Source organism: Pseudonaja textilis, chromosome 7 (genome assembly GCF_049901715.1).
Source record: "Pseudonaja textilis isolate UNSWEBS1 chromosome 7, rPseTex1.2, whole genome shotgun sequence".
NCBI lineage: Eukaryota > Metazoa > Chordata > Lepidosauria > Squamata > Elapidae > Pseudonaja > Pseudonaja textilis.
Genome location: NC_141996.1, coordinates 12888868 through 12907129, shown reverse-complemented (window position 1 = coordinate 12907129; position 18262 = coordinate 12888868).

Sequence of the window (18262 nt, the reverse complement as noted above, 5' to 3'; positions counted from 1 at the left end):
TTCATTTCAACTGCATGCAATGGAATCTTAGACCAGTTTCTGAACACTGCATGTATTATTTGGAAATGTGTAATCAGGGTCACTTTTATCTTAATAAGTTACATACTGGGATTAATTTTTTAAAGATTTTTTTAATCCCACCTTTATTATTTTTATAAATATTTCAAGCCAGTAAACAAATACAATACTCCTTCCTTCTTTTTTCTACACAAAACCAAACCTGTGAAGTGAATTGGGCTGAGACAGAGTGGTTGGCCCAAAATCATCCACCAGTTTTTCATGCCTAAAGCAGGACTAGAACTCGCCATCCTCCAATGTGTCTAGCCTGGAACCAAATTTTATTTACTTATTCTGGAGATAAGTAAGCTGATCTTACAAGCTGACCTGCTCCTCTCCATCATGAACGTGTACGAGACAAAGACTCCTTGATATTACCAGGTTGACACTATTAGCTTTATTAAGTGGATCCCTTGGTACTCACTTAAGTTGCATGCATTGCAGTGAAATCCCAAAAATGTTCTTTCAAGAGGCAACTGGACTTTGTTTTTCTTTGAAGATGTTTCACTTCTCATTCAAGAACCTTCATCTGTTGGGCAATTTTTTTTATTTTTTTTTTGAATATGCTATAGAATTAGATAAATGGCAGAAGCTAAATTAACAATATAGACAGCATACAAAGAAAACTTGTATAGAATGTTTTATAGATGGCACTTTGCACCAGCAAAATTAGCTAAGATGTTCAAAGATAAATCAGCTAAATGCTGGAAGTGCCACCAGACACCTGCAACATATTACCACACATGGGGGTCTTGTATATACGCTAAAAGAAACCGGACAAAAATACACACTTGGTTGGAAAAAATGATAAAACAACACATAGATTTGAAACCTGAAATATTTTTATTAGGAATGGTACCTGAAGGTTACAGTAAAGAAAAAAACATATTTAATTATACATGTATTAACAGCAGCCAGAATTGTATTTGCTCAGAACTGGAAAAGTGATAAGATACCAATAGAGGGAAAAGTAATTGAGAAAATGTGCAGAGAAGAATAGGTTAACATTGGTGATTAAAGAAAAAGAAGAAACAGAATATTATATGGTACAGGATTTATTTTATCAATGGTTGGAAAATAAAACAAGTAAAATGGACCAGATGAATATATAGAGCAATAAATTAAGTTTGTTTAAAAAAATAGATATATTAAATAATAGCTATAAGAAAATGTGATTATTGTTATATTGGCAAGAAAAATATTAATTATAATTGTAAGCACAAAAAATGGTTGAAATGAAATGGAATTATTGTAAAATATAAAATAAATTTTTTTAACAAAAAAAAAAGCTTCATCTGTCAGAACTAAAGAAGCTTCTTGGATGAGAAGTGAAACATCTTCAAAGAAAAACAAAATCCAGTTGCCTTTTGAACAAAGCAGCTTTGGGACAACCATGACCTGGATGATTGAGAATCTCCATAGCGATTCCATCAAGCTATATGTGAAGCTGATATAGTGGTATGAAAGATAGGAGGAAGGACTGTAGACTGGATGACTGACATATAAAATATATCTCAAGGTATCTGAAGTATTTCAGAAGGGATCCTTTCCAGTTTTCTGGAGACCAAAATGAAAAGAAGGAAGAAATGTCTTTGGTCTTGCAAGATTCCGTTAATATAACCTTACAATAAAAAAGTTAGAGTACTACTTCTTGTCTGTCTTAGCTCAAAGGGCCAACAGCAACAAAGTTAACTAGATCTGTAAACTGTGATGGTGGGTGAGACTTTTAGTTCATTACAACAGAAGTGGGCACCTTGTAGTCTTCAGACAGTTCCCAAACTCTCATCTTGTGGCCAAGAGTTACTCTCAAAAGGAATCATCAAGCTACAATGGCAATTATTGTTCTGGCAGCAGAAAATTATTTTGCCTTTTTGGGCAAAAATAAGAACAGATGTGATATCACAATACCTCTTGCAGTCTGGTGATGCTTGTTTACTATGTGTGTGCACACGTGCAACTTTTTTCTGCAGACCATTTTAAGACTGACACATATATTGGGGATGCCTGATAGAAACTTTGGGGAAGGTTTGAGGAAAGAGATCACAAGTTTTTATTCATCCTATTTGGCTGCACTGGTATTCAGAGCCAATCTTTCTGAAATCAATGGACAGTTGGCACTGACAAATTCATATTGGGCATAATTAGTTGCCCAATTACCCCTGAAACCCTCTAAAGAAAGGGAAACTTGCAATGGCAAGGTCTAAAGTTCACCTGCGGTACGTAATCTTCAAATTCATACCAGTTGCAAACAGTGGTTATTTTATGTACTGTACGTGGAGCTTGATGGATTCCAAGGTACTCCAACTTCCTCACGTATCTTTCTAAGTCCTTCCCAATGCTTTCAAAAGACAAAGAAAGACATCTAATTTCCTAAGTGAGTTTTATGTAGTCCTTCTATATCTAAGAAAAGTGTCCTCCACTGAAGATAATTGCTAAAGTAATCTCTGTATGGGTAGTAGTTACACAACCTTGTCACCAATAGAGAAGGTTAAGTATATATATTTTAATTAATGAAGTTGCAGCTCATCAACTTTTTGAAGTGCATTTCTTGAAATAAAGAAACTATAGCTATACTAATTAGCAAATGTTTGTCTGCTCTGCATATGAAACATTTATTCACTTTTTTCCTATCGTTCAAAGCTAAAAGTAGATGAAAGTAGACCCAAAACTCTGTGCTATAAAATAATGTGTTTATTTCTACCCTCCTCCAAGCCTGATACAATTTTATAGAAATAATGGGTGTTTGTTTGTTTATTTTCTAAAGTAAGCCATCCATCTCAACAAGTGACTCTGGGTGGCATACATCATAAAACATAAAACAATTAAAAATAATTTAAAAATATTTTAAAATTCAAAATAAATATAAATTATAATTTTATAAACTCCTTTAAAACTAAATTATATAAATAAAAATAAACAAAATAAATATATATAAATCATTAATAAGACTACACCTGGAATAAAATAAACAATATATACATATAAGACCACACCTGGAATACTGCATCCGGTTTTGGTCATCACATTATAAAAAAGATGTTGAGACTTGTAAAAAGTGCAAATAAGAGCAACTAAGATGATTAAAGGATGATGAAGAACGATTGCAGGGATTGACTAGTCTAGAGAAAGGAGGGACGAGGGGTGACATGATAGCCGTATTCCAGTATTTGAGAGGCTGCCACAAAGAGGAAGGGGTCAACTTATTTTCCAAAACACCAGAAGGCAAGACAAGAAACAATGGATGGAAAATAATCAAGGAGAGAAGCAACCTGGGATTAAGCAGAAACTTCCTAAAAGTGAGAACAGTTAACCAATGCAACAGTTTGCCTTCAGAAGTTGTGGGTGCTTCATCACTGGATGTTTTTAAGAAGAGACTGGACATCCACCTGTCTGAAATGGTATAAGGTCTTGAGCAAGGGGTTGGACTAGAAGACCTCCAAGGTCCCTTTCAGCTCTATTCTGAGAGACCAATATAAAGAATTTGGGTTTCAAATCTATGAATACATAGATGGTGTGGATGTGTATGAGCAAGTTAAGTCAGATAATTACAGTTGTACATCTGCTCTGGTTCTAAGTATCCTGAAAAATGCCATAAGAAATGTCAGTCATAGCTCTTTCTATGAGCTTCTGTGTAACAATACTGCCGGGCCTCATAAGTGATGCTAAACCCACAATTAAATCAGTGGTAAAATTCAATTTTTTTCCTACCGGCTCTGTGGGCGTGGTTTGGTGTGTGTGGCTTGGTGGTCATGTGACCGTGTGGGTGGATGTGGCCAAGTCAACGTATCTCTGTCATCTCTCATCTCATCTCTCTCTTTCTCCTCCTGTCCTCTCTCTTTTCTCTCTCTCTCATCTCTCTCTCTCTCTCTCTCTCTCTCTGACACTTTTTGGGGGGAGACCTATGGGAGAGACATCAGAGAACTACACCTTCTTATACTGCAATTTAGTGTTATGGTGTTGGACTAGGACTGGTGAGGGCCCAGTTCTCATCCAACTTCAGCCATAAAAGTTTAATGGCTAACTTTGGACCAATAATTACTTCCCAGTCCAACATATCTTACAAGAAAATTATTAGGAGGAAAAATAGAGAAATTGGACTATAAATGAACGAAACAATAATTTTAGAAGCAATTATACTTTCTGATAGTTTAATAGTACTACCCATTGAGAAAAATCTTTTTATACTCATATCCCTTTCCTGGGAATAATTAAAACTGTGAAAGCAACTCAGACCACCAAAGCTTTATAATTGGCCTGGGAAATTGTATTATATTTTGTGTGGGATTTTTTTTCCCTCTAGCTTTTAAAAATCAAAAAGTTCCTTCAGGGAGGCATTACAAGACATAAAATCTTACAAATGATCCCAATTCAGAGAAATTTGCAATAGAATTCAATGTTCTTGATATAATTATTCCATATGAACTTTAGAGCTGGCTGAGTTCTCCTTCTCTCTTAAACTTTACATATTTATATACATGGAATTCTTTGAGATTTAGCCTTCATGCTCTTGCTACAAATGACTTGGAAGGATTCCACGGGATATCTGTTTTGAACATGCAGATATTTGGGGAATGCCCTCCGCTGCGTTTCATTCTCAGGTCAGAGAGAGCTAACTTTCAAGATGCCATTTCCCAATCCCAGGATGCTTGTTAAATGAGGGAGGGAAACCAACATACTGCTGCAACGTCTAATAAATTGGATCAGAGGAAGACATACTCTCATACTGGAATGTTCCAATTTAATTCAACCATATCAAAGAGAAATCACTGCCTCTAAATGAATATAGGTAGTCCTCAACATACGACCACAATTGAGCCCCAAATTTATGTTGCTAAGTGAGACATTTGTTAAGTGAGTTTTGCCACTTTTCCACATCACATTTTTTAAACGAGTCACTGCAATTCTTCAATTAGTAACTCAGTTGTTAAGTGAATCTGGCTTCCGCATTGACTTGGTTTGTCAGATGGTTGCAAAAGGGGATCACATGACCCCAGGTCACTGCAACTGCAACTGTCACAGATGTGGGTCAATTGAATGTAAATCATCTGTCCATGGAGGATGCTGCAATGGTCATAAGTGTGAAAATTGGTCTTAAGTCACTTTTTTCAGTGCCGTACCATCACTAAATGAACTGTTGGAAGTCAAGGACTACCTATGGTTTCTTAATTGAACTGAAGGGTAGACATTGCAGGCGAGAAAAATTTGTCATTAGCAGGTGAAATTTAACAACACACACATGATTGGTTGACTGGTTATGAGCTGTGTGCTGTCCTCAGACTGTTCACACCGGTGGTGGGATTCAAATTGGTGGATGTGGCTTGGCTTGGTGGGCATGGCTTGGGAGGCATGGCAGGGAAGGATATACTGTAAAATCTCAATTCCCTCCCCACCCCACTGACCTGCTTTCCAGCTCCATTCTGTGCAGGGCAACCAAAGAAGACCGAGCCAATCAGCTGGGACTCAATGGGAAGCAGAGAATAGATGGGCGCAGAGCCAATCAGAGGCAGTATTGGTTGGTTGTCTGAACTACTCAAAATTTCCACTGCTGGTTCTCCAGAACCGGTCAGAAACTGATGAATACTACCTCTGGTTCACACCATACCTAGAACTCTGAAGTTTGGTGAATGGCACCTTGTTATATATGGGTAGTCCTTGATTTATGACCATTCAATTAACCATTATTCAAAATTATGATGGCATCCGAAACTATGTCTTACAAATTGTACGTGCATTTCTGACCTTCATGCCACCCTGCGGTGTATAATAGCAATGTGGGCACTAGGCAAGAGGCTTGCATTTACCACCAGTTGCAACATCCTGAAGTCACATGACTGCAGTTTGTAACTTCAAGTGGTATGCCAACTGATTTGGGATTGTACCTAAGGTTCCAATTACTACTCATAAAATATTTGTATGGTCTTTTTAGAGTTGCCAACAGAAAGGGAGGGGGAGCATTGCAGCAGCTTGCAAAACTGAAACTGCATTCCATAAATGTTTTCAAGGATAGTAACTAGGTGACTGAAGTTTTTGCTGTGCAAAATTCTAACTGGAGAGCATGATTGATGACTCTTGGCTAAGGAACTATTTAGAACTACTGCCACAGTTGTTCTAGACCATGGGTGTCAAACTCAATTTCATTGAGGGTTGCATCAGTGCGGCTTTGCTCCGCATTAGGAGGGCTTCTCCTTGAGTCCAATGCATCAGGAAAGAGACCAAGCTGGTTCAGTCTTGGATGAGCAGCCCCGAACACGCGCTCAGGGAAGCTCTTTTATTGAACACACATTGTTAAACGTCACAAAAGAGAAAGTTCAGTCTACTTTACATGTTAAAAGAGTGGGGGGTCTCAGTGGATACATTGTAGCGCCCAATTACAGTGCTTAAGGGATACAAAGTAACCAATCCGCACCTGCAGTCCAGCCAGTAGCCCAAGGTGGGCAGCATCCTTTTGTTCCTGATACCTGCTTTCAGCCTACATGAGGTCTTGCAGGTATCGAAACTCCTTTGCCTACGTGAGGCTTTGGCATATGCCCAGGCTGTTAGATGTGGATTCGCTGCTGCACATCAGGGTTTTGTTTGACCTTGGGTGGTCAGAGTGGGCATGGCTAGGGTGGGCATGGCCAGCTCAACATCATTCGTGTTGGGGGCACCTGTGGGGGCCTGAGCTCTCTGCCAGAGAAAATGGTCTCCTGAGCTCCGTTTTCAGCTGCGATGGCCTCCTGCAACTCTCTGCCAGTGAAAACTGAGCTTGGGAAGGCCACACACAGCCTTCCTGAGCTCTGTTTTTGCTGGCAAAGGCACTGCAGGCCAGTCCTTAGCTGTTTCCAGGGTGGTCCCGCAGGCCAGATCAAAGCACCTCACTGGCCAGATCTGGCCCCAGGTTTTGAGTTTGACATCCCTGTTCTAGACCAGGGGTCACCAACCTTTTAGACCTCAGGGACCACCAAACTCATAATTTTAAATCCTGGGGACCACTGATATGAATTTTGACTGGCGGTGGCTTGCTGACATTGGAGAGAGAGAGAGAGAAAGAGAGAGAGAGAGAGAGATCTGATCTAACCTCTCCCTCTCCCTCCCTTTCTCTCATACACACACACACACACACACACACACACACACACACACACAGAGGCAGGGGTGGGATTCAAATTTCTTAACAACTGGTTCTTGGGCATGGCGTAATTTGTGGGTTGGCTTGGTGGTCATGTGACTGGCTGGGCATGGCTTGTATGTAAATATTATAAATATTTATGTAAATATTGATTTTTTTATTTAAAAAAGCAACTTTTACCCAAAATCACGCAAAGCAGGCAGGCAGATTGAGTTGTTCACAAAATCACAGATTCAGAGATCTATCTTTCTGCCACTGGCTACCTGAGTCTGTCACATAAAATGTACTTGCAAGCAAATTCACAAAATTAACTCACAACATACCATGCATGTAAATATTGAATTTTTTATTTAAAAAAGAGAAACTTTTCCCCAAAATCAGGCAAAGCAGGCAGGCAGATTGAGTTGCTCACAGAATCATAGATTCACTTAGAGATCTGTGTTTCCACTATCGGCTATCTGAGTCTGCAACTGAATAATAGAAGCTTCAGTCCTAAGGGAGGTTCGGCTCTGCTTAAAAGCAGAACCAAAGATCTAAATATTAGCTAAAAAGCAAGAAATCCAATGGTTTCCTGCTTTCTAGCTAATCTAAATCTCCCACAGCAGAACAGCTGATGGTTGGGGGGAGGGAAAGGAAAAATAGCAACTTAGCAGGCAAGTTTGCCAGGTAAGGAGTGAGTGGGAATTAAGGGTTCCCACTGGCCATATGGGCAGCGCAGCCTTGTGTTCCCATGCAGCCTGGATTAATTGCTTTGGGGGGGTGCTCTGCGGGTGACATTTCTCTGTAGACCACCAAAAATTTCTCATGGACCACAGCCTACCGGTTGGTGACCACTGTTCTAGACTTTCTCCAGTCCTTTCTCTTCAATTCTGCTGTTAATTCCTACAAAAGACACCCATTGGAGAAGCTGGATTTGCTTAACAACCATGTGATTCAATTACCAACCATCAATAAATTCAGTTCCAATTCAATTCAGGACCACACCAAATTATGATGGGAATGCTATCCCAACTGCAGTTGAAAGTTATAGACTACCTGTACAACTATGACCTGACAGGATTCAATGTCAAAAATGCACAGGAATTAAAGAAAACCAAAAAGAATTCCTTGTTTTTGTACATGCATAATACAAGCAGTTTTAAGAAGGCATGTGGAAATTTCCCAAGTCTCTAATTATGTAACTAAGCACCAATAACATATTAACTGGGGGGTGTTGGTCTTGGTTTTTTTTTTTTTTTGGTTAATCCAATGCAATCATTTAAAAACTTAGAGAGAGAGAAATAAAATTGATTATGGCATTTTTGCAGATCGACTGATGTATTGAAACTGAACTTTTAAGGCTAATTTTGAAATTTGTCTGAGGAAACCACCTTAGCAATTCTAAAACAGGTGAGGGAAGGCTTTGAGGAGCTTTTTGTCTGTTTTTGTGGCTTGAAACATCATGTTTCATCTTTCCTGGGCTTCCCAGAAAATATCTGCTAGCTTCAGATGTGTGGCTTGACACAGTTTTGTTTCAGTCATGAAACAGGGCACAAAGCATAAACCACAATATACTAAACACAATAGCTGAACTAAACTGCCTTATGGCTTAACACGAGGTATACAACCAGCTATTTAGTGGAGATTCACAGCTATGTGGTGCTGTGATTCTGAATCTCACCAGCTTTTAGCAAATATTGGTGATCCTTCTTAGAGGTCAAAATCATTATTTCAGGGTTGAATGATAGGATTCCCATTTTGACCACAAAGATATTTTGAGGTTATGGCCTCCATTGGCTTCAACCTCAGGTCAACAACTTGTGAAATACTGTTTTCAATCCAAGGATGCTTTGATAGATGAGACAATAGGCTTCCTCTGAACTATTTCCACAACATAAGAACAAAGCTGAACAGATGCTCCGTGATATTTTAATTTTGATAAGAGCTGTTTATAGAGAGGTTAACAGTCAAAAAGGGTTGAGAATTCATTGACATTCACAGAGTTTTGTATTTCAGAAAACATCTCAGGAAGTTGTTAGATATAAAAATCAGTATTTTCTTTGGTACTTTCAAGGGAATAGTGTTTTGAATGAATCAAGTAACTGCAGACACCTTACTTAAAAGGCAGATTCTAAAGAGTCAGCTTGGTTTGGTGGTTAAGATCTGAAGTAGGCTTCAAAAATTTTAGCAAAGGGTTCTCTGCCTGGTTGTTGGGTGGGCATGGCCATGGTGATGGGGTGTTTTTGTCCTCCCCAGGCTCTGGAGGGTTTCCTTGAACCTCCAGGAGGGCAAAAATGGCTTCCCTGGGCTCAGGAGACTCTCTGGAAGCTGGAAACAGGCCATTTCCGGCCTTCCTGAACTTCCAGGAGGCCCGTTTTTTGCCTTCCCCGAGCTTCCACGCATACCCTGCACTTACCTGCATCCAAAACAGGCCGCGTGGGGACTCCTGTGAGGGTTTAGTGGGTGGGGCCAGCCAGGAGTTGGATTTGGGATTCTCTGAGCTGCACATAATCTTAGCTAGGGACTCTCCTGAACCCCTGCAAACCCCCAACAGCCCATCTCTGGTTAAGGCACCAGACTACAAAATGGGATACTGTGATTTTTAGTTCCACCTAGGTGATGAAAACCAGCTGGGTGATCTTGAGCCAATCATGCTTTCTAAGCCCAACTCACCTCACAGAATTGTTGTGGGAAAAGAGAGGAGAAAGCCGTGTTGGATATGTTAGCCACTTTGAGTTATATGTAAAAATAATGAAGGCAGGATACAAACAAACAAAGCTACTTGGAAAAATTATCCTGACAGTGAAATGCTGGAAATCTTACAGCCTTTTGTATCTCTGGTTTCTAAGCATTTTGCTATGTCATTTTTCCAATGATGTAATGAGGAAATTTACAATAAAAACATATTTTTATCTCTCTCACAATGCTGATTCTAACAGTGGATTTTTGAGAAAAACATATCTGAGGGCAAAATAGTTCAGGAATTTCCATCTGTTTCTTCCTCCCCACCATATCACTCCACTCTCTCATTCCCTTTGACGCTCATTTCTCTCTACATTAACAGAGATAAATTCACTTCCAATATGCAGGGGTAGGATTCAAAAATCCCAACAACTGGTTCTCTGCCCTTTTGCTGGGTGGGTGTGGCCTACTGGAACTTCCGGGAGGGCCATTTTTCACCTTCCCCAGAGTCAGAAGGCTTCCCTTGGGCTCCTGGGACAGCAAAAATGACCTCCCTGGACTCTGGAGGCCCGCTGGAAGCTGGAAGCTGGAAACAGGCCCATTTCTAGGCTTCCAGAACTTCCGGGAGGGCCGTTTTTCACACTCCCCGAGCCTCTGTGTGGATCCTTCACTTACCCTGCATCCAAATGGGCCACGTAGAGACTCCTGGGAGGAGAGGGGTGGGCAGGACCAGCCAGTCAGTTCAACTACCGGTTTGGCAAACCAGGTGTAAATTTAACATTTGGTTTGCTCGAACCAGCCCAAACCAGCTGAATACCACGCCTGCTAATGTAGCATACAAAAGTTTAATATTTATTTGATAGTCATCTGACTGAGAGCTAATTGGGTTTAGTGGTTGCCATTCATAAAAACAGCTAACTTTTATTGCAGGGATGCCTTGATGCATAGAATAGAATGTGTTAGATCTGGGAGGATGGTTCAAGAACGGAGGCAAGACTCAGATAACAACAACAGCTCTTTATTAGTGACTTCAGATCTGAGCGAAGAATCCCAGCCGCAGCAGCCCCTTATATAGGGCTGGCTGCGGCTAGGCAGCCAATGAAGGCGATTTGAGTTTGCCGCTCTTGGCAGGGCCAATTGCGGAGATTTACTAGCCAATTGGATCAGTCTGCGGTGACCAATCACGATCTGCTATTCGCGGGCCAATCAGAGTTGCAGGCTTTCGAGCCTGCTAGTCCGGAACAGAATGGATATATTTTCCCTGGGCAAATATATGAATAACAGCATAAGATATACAACTTTCCCTTCACTGATGTGGCCAGTTCTTTTGGAGAAAGATGATCCATTTTAGCACTCAGCTGAACAACTGTCAGAAAGGTTTCATGCTGCTGATAAAATTTTTGCAAATAAATCCAGATCTCTGGAAGCAATTCAAGTACACGTGACTTTCCCTAGAGGGCAAGCAGCTTGAGTTCAGGTTAGGAAGGCGTTCGTGACACAACATCAATTCCCTTTCCAGATGCATGCCATATCTGAAAATTAAGTAAGTAATTAGACAAAACTAAATGGAATTCATTTCAGAATTAGACATAGCTGGTTTGTTGCTCTTCTCCCAGCCTCCATTATGCTTTAACAGCCTGTACATTAGCTGCAAACATGATCAAAGATCATGAGTTTATGTAATTACAAAATGTGAAATTCCCCAGCTTTTCGAACACAAATGCATTCTGCTGAAACTTAAATAATTTTATATGTAAGAAGCAAAGAGGAGACACATTAATGCTGGAATGCAGTCACCCCATAATACTCTTTCACTCCTCCTATCATTCTAGAGAACAATTCTCCCACTTCTGACTTTGTCCTTCCATATGCCCACATGCTGAGTAGATTTCCTTGTAATCCATGGGTCAGAGTATGTTAATTACAACCACAACTAATTAACATACACTTAGCCTTAACATTCAGCCAGTTGCTTGCTAGACATTAAGTAATGTAGGAAAAAGGCACTTAAAAGAACAAGGAGCAGATGATTCATCATTCTTTTAATATGTTTACCTTTACATATCTAATGCTTGGTCTTTGAGTAAAAGAGAGTTATCTTCCTTAACTTTGGCTATATCCCAGTTACCTCAAAGCCCAGAAAACAAACAAACAAACAATCATTTGGAAGAAAGAAGGTAAGGAATGGAATTAGATTTTCAGTGTTCTGACACTCATTTTTGCAATTGGGCATTGACAAAAGGAAACACTTCTTTGATTAAATTTATATGGAGTTGAAGACAAAGAATTCATCCTCCAATTGCTGCAAGGGATAAAGCTAAAACTGACAAGATAGGAAGCCAAAGTGTTACAGTCAGCAAATATTGTTAGGTAAACATGAAAGAGCTACCTCTCATGTTCAAGGCCAGGAAAAGATAGGCTGAAATCTTTCTGATTAAAAAGGGCAAGGGGGAAAGGTCCAGAATTTAAGGTTCTCGCCATCACACATACTGGTCTCTGCTTTCTGCATTTAGAGGACTTCATTCCTGTTCTATTAAAGTCAGATTGAAGCTGTGGGATTTCAGCTATTAAGTAGCTGTGAAAGCAGCTACTTAATAGTTCTTAGCAAGCAAGATTTATTGATGTGTCTAGTATGAAATCTAGCACTAAATAGGTTGGGGTGATTGGCTCAAAATCATTCAGTAAATTTCACTTGAACATTGGCTTGAATATCAGCTGCCATGCTTCTTGTCTAACATCTTGACCAACTATACCATAAGAGCTCCACTGAATTAATCTCAGTTCTTGGGGACTTCATGAGTACATCCATGCAGCGTATGTAAAAAAGCAAGTGCGTTTTCCATCACATGGTCACTGCTTTATTTATTTTATTTATATGACTTGTCAATCACTAACAAGATAATAGGTAGAAGTATAAACATGAGTAAGAATACAGGAAATAGGTACAATAAATGGGGACAATAGGACAGGGATGGTAGGCACGATTGTGCACTATGCACGCCCCTTACAGACCTCTTAGGAATGGGTGAGGTCAATAGTGGATAGTTTAAGGTTAAAGGAGTAGGGGTTAGAGGATGTAACAACGGAGTCAGGTAGTACATTCCAGGCATCCATCACTCTGTTGCTGAAGTCATACTTTCTGCAATCAAGTTTGGAGCAGTTAACATTGAGTTTGTATCTGTTGTGTGCTCTTGTATTGTTGCGGTTGAAGCTGAAGTAGTCATTGATTGGTAGGACATTGTAGCAGATAATTTTGTGTACTACGCTTAAGTCCAACCATAGGTGGTGTGGTTCAAGGTTGTCCAAGCCCAAAATTTCAAGCCTGGTTTTTTTTATTTATTTTTTTATTTTTTCCAAAAGATTTTCTTGACCTCCAACCCCACCTCCAGTCAACCCTGTCATTGTTTTCAAATCTCAGTCAGCTGACTGGCCATTGTATGGCACATAAGATTATATTAGATGGGCTTTTAACCCGATGCATTGTCTCTCTCCTTTGGTAGTTTCATATTATCTATGTGGACAAGAAGCACATTGTTGTGTACAAGTAGAGCTGGTTTCTAGCAGCTGACTTTTATTTTTCAAAACAACAACGATAAAAAAAGGCCTATCCCAATCTTGTGTGACATGTTTTCCTCATGCGTTCAGTTGTCGAGCAACAATTCTTCAGTCATCTGAAACTTGTTTTGTCCCCTGAAGAAGTCGCACACCTTGTTTTATTAGCTTTGATAAATCTCAGAACCTCTAGCAACATCGGTTTAAAGTGAGTTCTCGACAGCTTTTATTACTGATGGTTGTTCTTTCTCTTCTTATCTGCGATTTCTTAAACGCCTTGCTCAAGAGTCCCTGGCAGATTTTCCATATCTTCCTTTTGTCCCCAAGGCTTCTGACAGCAATTGTCAGATCCTTCCAGCTTGTACTCAGCACCTCATGCCGAATCTTTGATTAATAAATAATGAACTAATTTACCATTCTTTTTCATTTGTATTTACATAGTCTTCTCATTACTTTGTGTCTTTTGCAGTGCCTTTGATCTTCCCGATGTTTTTACTGTTGCACCTTTTTGTTTTCTTCCTTGAAATATATCAGCTTGATCTGGAGCATATTTTCCTCTCCTCCATAAGGGGAGAAAATTCTTACCTAAAGAAGCTCATTAAAACGAGAAGAAACTGGGGGAGAATGTATCCAAGAAACAACTAAGTATAAAACTTTCATTATATTTTGCTGCTCGGATGGAATTATGGCAGTCTCTTGAGCTAAAGTGAAACCTCTAGGTGGGTCATCCTTAAATGAGGAGATGATTTAACCTAATCCCAGCTAGCACACCATGTTGAAAATCTCTTCTGAATTTCTTGTGATACATGTTCTTTGGCTTCCTCATCAATCGTGTCCCCTTACAATTAGACATCACGATCTGACAGCCAAAGTGGTCACTTTCTTGCTTCTTCTTAATGGCTAAAACAACTAAGCAAAGCTGACTCTGCTTGATATCTGGATGAAACACCACCAGGAGATTCTTTGCTGAAGTCTAGTCTGAAAATTATTCAGAAAAAGGCAATGGGAAAGAAGTTCCATATTGTTTCCAAGAAAATTGAATGGTTTGTCCATCCAATCACCAGGATATGAATTTTTTTTAAATGGCCATGTTCCAGAAGACTGGAGATTAACAAATACATTTACCTTAAAAAAATTGAAAGAAGTGAAATGATGTCAATGCTATCATATTGTTATCTATACTAAGCATTGTCCTGAATTAAATTATTATGATTATTATGAGCTGTAGTGGCGCCGTGGTTAGAGTGCACTACTGCAGGCTCCTTCTGCTGATTGCCGGCTGCCTGCAATTTGGCAGTTCAAGTCTCAACAGGCCCAAGGTTGACTCAGCCTTTCATTCTTCCGAGGTCAGTGAAATGAGGACCCAGATTGTTAGAGGCAATATGCTGACTGTGTAAACCGCTTAGAGAGAGTTGTGCAGCATGTCAAGCTGTATATAAGTTTAAGTGGTGTTGCTATTGCTATTAAACAGCAACTTTATGAGCACTCCATAGAAATGAAGTAATTAACAAAAGGCAGAATTTATCACAAATAAATCAAGCTATCTAACTGAATCTGCTTTGTTTGATAAAGTTCCTATTTTACCAAATTGGGTAAATAATGGACATGGTAGATATTGACCTCGACAAATTATATTCTCATTTAGTGAGAATAAAGGTTCCAGCTGATAAGCTTAGGTTAAAGACACTGAGCTTGTCAGAAGAGAGCTGACATTAACGCTGTTACTTGCCCCAGCTCCTCCCCACTTAACAGTTCAAAAGCATGCTAATGCAAGTAGATAAATAGGTATCATTTTGGTGGGAAGGTAACAGTGTTCCTGTTACCATAGCATATAGCCATGCTGGCAACATAACCACTGAAATGTCTTCGGACAATGCTAGCTCCCTCAGCCAAGAAATAAAAATGAGCACCATGCTCTAGAGTCAGACACAATTGGACAGAGGAAATCCTTACCTTTACTTTAGATGATAGGCCTGTTGAATGGATTTATCACTGTTGAATGACCGCATTGAAAGAGTACTTTTTAATGGCAACATATCAACTTGGAGAGTAAGCTAGAGTGGAGTGACACAGGATTTGGGCCTATGCTATATTTTTATGAATGAAGGGGTTGAGGGGATAATTAGCAGAATGACAGATAAATCTAGGAGCTAATCCTTTAGAAAAAAAGCAAAAGATGCCGATAGATTTACACAAGCTCAGAAGAATGAGCCAAAACAATTATGACATTTTATTTATCAAGAAAAATATGAATCTAGCCCACAGGGAGGAAAAAACATTAAAGTATAAAATAACCACGGCAAGACATGTAAAAGGACCTGGGTGTTCTACAAGAACACAAGTTGAATGAAGCCAACACTTTGATCCAACTGGTAAAAAGGCAGATGCTATTTGGAGGTGTAATAGCAAGAATATTGAGTCCAGTTAACGGGAAGTAATTGTTCCAATCTACTCTGCATTTGGAGTATTGTCAATTTAGGTTTTCTTTCCTTCTTCTAATCAATTATGACCAATTCTCATTTGCTTGGCAAGGTTTTCGATTTCCTCCTTGCTAGGGTTCAGAGAAAGCAATGGCCCATGGTTACCTAGTTGGCTTTATGCCTAAAGCAGAAGTAGAACTCCCAATTTATAGCCTGATGACTCAACCATGACATCAGATTGGCTCTCATCTTTGGGTACTGTGCTGTAAAAAAAATGAACAAATGCAGAAGACGTCTATCAAAATGTTGAATGGACTGGAAACCCAATATGAAAGGAATATTTAAAAGATGGCATCTGTTTAGCCTGTAGAAGTGAAGAGTAAAGAGCGAAGACCATGATGACAGTTTTGGAAATTAAAAGCCTACCTTACAAAGGATGGAGTTGATTTTTCTGTTATACAAAATGGCAGGACCAGAAACCAGTGAGTTAAAATTACAGGAAAGATGATTCCGATTTGATATTAGGAAGAATTTCCTGACAAGAAGAACTGTCAAGCAGTGGGATTGATTAACTACATTTCTATATTACAAAATCCACCTGAATGGATGGTCCATAATACTATATATAATAATAAAATGAGGTGGGCTGCTGCATATTCAGATAGGTTCACCTGAACCCCTTGTTCCGATTCTGTGTGGTTTGGATAACCAGCAAATCAGACCACCATCTGGCCCCACCCCTCCCTGTTTTTCAAGCCATTTTCAGCTGGTTTTGAGGTGGAAAATGGCCTGGAAAAGGCTCCAAAATGGCCTGAAAACAGTCCAAAAATGACCTTTTTAAAAAATCTGTTTTCAGGTCATTTTCAGGCTAATTTTGGCTGGAAATGCTCCAAAATGGTCTGAAAACATCCCCCAAATTGCCATTTGGGGGAATGTTTTCAGGCCATTTTTTCCAGCCAAAATTGGCCAGAAAATGGCCCTGAAAATGGCCCCAAAACAGGCTGAAAAACAGGCCAAAAAATGGGCAGATGCGGGGCAGGCCAGTGGTGGGATTAGCCCCAACCGACTGAATCCTACCTCTTCCATTGAGACAATGGCTGAGACGTGGGGCTGGGTGTGATGAGTGACATCACCCATCCAGTCACATGACTAACTGGCCACACCTACCCAGCCAGAGAACTAGCTGTTAAAAATTTGCAGCCCACCACTGATGCTTTAAGAGATCCATTATAGGCCAGGCTGGATAATATCAGTTATGAGATAACTTCCAGCCCTATGAATTTATATTTTTATACCTTATACTGTTTCTCCTGCCTATACATTCTTGTCTTTTAATGGAATGAGTATGTTGCTTCCTGTCAAGAGTTTCACTGATCAGATGAAATGAAAAATAGATTAAGATGATTAAGATCAAGATTAAGATTAATGATAGATAGATGAAAGATAGATGATAGATAGATAGATAGATAGATAGATAGATAGATAGATAGATAGATAGATGACCCATTGCATTAAAAACGAAGAATTATCAAACATGAAAAAAAAGATCTTGCTTCTGACTGAGATTATTGATTCTTGCAGTCCCTGATTGTTTTATTTGAAGTATGAGAAACTGTTGGCTTATATTGTGTTAGAGTAGTTTATATAGTCCCAGCTATGCTAACTTGTTGAGAATTTTATTTACTTATTATTTCATTTTATTTACTTTATAGAGGAAAAATATCAATTTAATGCCCTATTTAGTGGCTATCAGATGCAACAGAGAAAAACTCCATCTAACAGATCTAACCTGAAATACTACCACTACCAAAAGTACGTAATATGAAGAATGGACATAAATTTATACTAAATTACATTAGATTAATGTCATGAAATTACATTAAATGAAATTAAATTACAATTGTGTCACTTCCATCAATTTATGTCATTTGTATAATGACCTCATTACTCAAATGAAGTAAATTGATGCAAATGACATCATGTGTGTTATTTCTGTAAAGTCATTACATACATGACATTAATCATTAACTAAATTATGTTTTTACGATGAATGACATACTTTCAGATCTACTATATTCTGAAGTAGCAAATACCTCTTCCTCCTAATGGTCCATTAAACTAAGGTTTTACTCCAATTTCCTTTATCCTTTTTTTTTTCTTCCACTAAATCTATTAGTGTTATAACTGCTCTAGTGAACTGTTCCAGATTGAATATTTAAGGCACTATGTTATCCAATGTATAGTTTAGCCAAAAAACTTGACCAGTTAGGTATGTTCAACCCAAAAGACTAGATTAAAATATGATTTGATAATTCAGTATTTTGGGGGGAAATCATATATTGTTATCATAAGTTGTGTGAACAAGGCTATCATCTTAAACTGCAATGTAATAATAAATTTAAAACATCTGATGGTCCGTCTATAGAAATTCTCAGTCATCCAGGTAACGATTACCTTAAAGGTG